We start from the raw sequence: 3451 nt of genomic DNA, 5'->3' as shown, positions 1-3451 counted from the left end.
TTTATATAAGATACAGTATGTCCTGTGTGTGTGTGTGTGTGTGTGTGTGTGTGTGTGTGTGTGTGTGGTGCTGTGTGTGTGTGTGTGTGTGTGTGTGTGTGTGTGTGTGGGTGTGCATTTACCTGTCGGCTGGCCTGTCCAGAACTTCCTCTGAAAGAACTCTAGTTTCATCTGGATCCCCACAGCTGGAGGAGAAGAGAACCATCACTGAAACATTACAGCAGTGCAGAACGTGTGTGTGTGTGTGTGTGTGTGTGTGTGTGTGTGTGTGTGTGTGTGCGTGCGTGCGTGCATGTGTGCGTGCGTGTGTGTGTGTGTCTGTATGTGTGTGTAGTGTGCGTGCGTGCATGTATATGTGCGTGTGTGTGTGTGTGTGTGTGTGTGTGTGTATGTGTCTGTGTGTGTGGGGGGGGGGAGTATTACGCATGTACATAATCTCGTCCGACAGCGATGTCACAAACTGCATCCATCTTCATGCGAGAGGGAGATTACAAAACACAAACAGTAGTTGTACAGCGGTTCTGACCCGCTTCAGAAGGAGCCTTCACAGCCAGAGAGAGAGGCAGCGACCAGAACCAGAACCATCTCAGATGAGGACAAGAGCCGTGAAAACAAATGTCTCCAATGTCCAATGAGCCGGCTTCATTACAGCAATGCAGAACGTGTGTCTGTGTGTGTGTGTGTGTGTGTGTGTCTGTGTGTGTGTGTGTGTGTGTGTGTGTCTGTGTGTGTGGTGTGTGTGTGTGTCTGTGTGTGTGTCTGTGTGTGTGTGTGTGTGTGTGTGTGTCTGTATGTGTGTGTATGTGTGTGTGTGTGTGTGTGTGTGTGTGTGTGTGTGTCTGTCTGTATGTGTGTGTGTGTGTGTGTGTGTGTGTGTGTGTCTGTCTGTATGTGTGTGTATGTGTGTGTGTGCGTGTGTGTGTGTGTGTGTGTGTGTGTGTGTGTGTGTGTGTGTGTGTGTGTGTGCGTGTGTGTGTGTGTGTGTGTGTGTGCTGCTGTTAGTGTATACTCCCAGAGCTGTTCTGAAGCGGCCAGCTGGATCTTCATTGATATTTCATCCAGAGGGAAACCTCTGATCCCTGCAGTGGGCTGGTGGTGTAGGACAGATCCCTGCAGTGGGCTGGTGGTGTAGGACAGATCCCTGCAGTGGGCTGGTGGTGTAGGACAGATCCCTGCAGTGGGCTGGTGATGTAGGACAGATCCCTGCAGTGGGCTGGTGGTGTAGGACAGATCCCTGCAGTGGGCTGGTGGTGTAGGACAGATCCCTGCAGTGGGCTGGTGGTGTAGGACAGATCCCTGCAGTGGGCTGGTGGTGTAGGACAGATCCCTGCAGTGGGCTGGTGGTGTAGGACAGATCCCTGCAGTGGGCTGGTGGTGTAGGACAGATCCCTGCAGTGGGCTGGTGGTGTAGGACAGATCCCTGCAGTGGGCTGGTGGTGTAGGACAGATCCCTGCAGTGGGCTGGTGGTGTAGGACAGATCCCTGCAGTGGGCTGGTGGTGTAGGACAGATCCCTGCAGTGGGCTGGTGGTGTAGGACAGATCCCTGAGCCAATGACCATGAGAGGACTGCTCTCGGCTGAAATATGTCAGTGTGTAAAGCCTGTTGGTGTGGATATGGCGTGTGTGTGTGTGTGTGTGTGTGTGTGTGTGTGTGTGTGTGTGTGCATGTGTGTGTGTGTGTGCGTGCGTGTGTGTGTGTGTGTGTGTGCGTGTGTATGCACGCATTTGCGTGTGTGTGTGCGTGCGTGCGCGTGCTTGTGTAAATGTGTGCGTGTGTGTGTGTGCGCGTGTACATGTGTGCGTGTGTGTGTGTGTGTGTGCGTGTGTGTGTGTGTGTGTGCGTGTGTGTGTGTGTGTGCGTGTGTGTGTGTGTGTGTGTGCGTGTGTGTGTGTGTGTGTGTGTGTGCGCGCACAAAGCGGCTATTTACTCCCCTCTTTGAACTTGACGCCAGAAAGCAGAGTCTCTGATGCCTGTTAGACCGACTCTGTGTGCGCATGAAATCCATCCCTCTCCTCAACCTACCGCCTCATTCCTGATAAGCGTTCCGACGTCCAGTGTTCGGGATACAGAGCCGCCCACACATCCATCAGGCCCGGCACAGCAGGGAGCGAGACGTTCAGATCTGGACAGAATTCCACATTTGGGAATTCCACTGGCATGGAATGTGTGTGCTGTTTGAGAGCGTGCCAGGGAAGGATCCCCAGATTCCACACAGAGACCCTCATCCCCCCCGGTCTCCTCCCTCCTCCTCCCTCCTCCCCCCCCCATCACCCCCCTGCTAGTCCTTTGAGCTGTTGAGTCTTGCATCTCCCCCAGACCCTTCTCCTGAGACCCCCAAACACCTCGCCCCCCCACCCCTTCATCCCCTCCTCTCCCCCCTCCTCCCTACCCCTGCCCTCATGCTGTTCATCCTGGGGTGTTCAGAGCTGTATAGCATCTCTCCCTCCCTCCTCCCCCCTCCTCCCCCCTGGATTTTACGGGGTGGGTTAGGGGCCTGTGTGTCGTTCTTCTTGCCGCGGGAGAAAAGCGGCGTTTCAGAGTGATGTTTGACCAGAGAGCAGGGAGTAAAGTAAATTAAAGAAAAAAACTCCGAGGCGGCATATGTTTCTGCTATTGCACGGTTTCAATAACTCAGAGAAACACATACCATTTGTACCATGTGTGTTTTAGCCGCTCAGCCTGGAAAGTTACTCAGCGAACGTACCCCCGAATACGCCCTCGCTAAAGGGACAGTACAACAAACCCCTACAGCTGAGGAGACGCTTTTCATTGGCTGATAGCACATCGGGAGGTAAACAAAAGCCAGAAGATGGCTAAGGTTATGTACGTGTATAATCAGGGTTATGTACGTGTATAAACATCAGGTTATGTACTGTACGTGTATAATCAGGGTTATGTACGTGTATAAACATCAGGTTATGTATTGTATAATCAGGGTTATGTACGTGTATAACCATCAGGGTTATGTACGTGTATAACCATCAGGTTATGTACGTGTATAACCATCAGGTTATGTACGTGTATAAACATCAGGTTATGTACTGTACGTGTATAATCAGGGTTATGTACGTGTATAAACATCAGGTTATGTATTGTATAATCAGGGTTATGTACGTGTATAACCATCAGGGTTATGTACGTGTATAACCATCAGGTTATGTACGTGTATAACCATCAGGTTATGTACTGTATAATCAGGGTTATGTACTGTACATGTATAATCAGGGTTATGTATGTGTATAACCATCAGGGTTATGTACGTGTATAATCAGGGTTATGTATAACCATCAGGGTTATGTACGTGTATAATCAGGGTTATGTATAACCATCAGGGTTATGTACTGTACGTGTATAATCAGGGTTATGTCCATGTATTAACATTAAGCCCATGTACAAACGTCCGCTCCTGTGAGCATTCTACAGTCTCACTGACTCACCATATGGCAAGG

This window comes from Argentina silus, assembly GCF_951799395.1.
Source record: "Argentina silus genome assembly, chromosome: 8".
In the NCBI taxonomy this organism is placed as follows: Eukaryota; Metazoa; Chordata; class Actinopteri; order Argentiniformes; family Argentinidae; genus Argentina; species Argentina silus.
Note: the sequence above shows the minus strand (reverse complement) of the source record.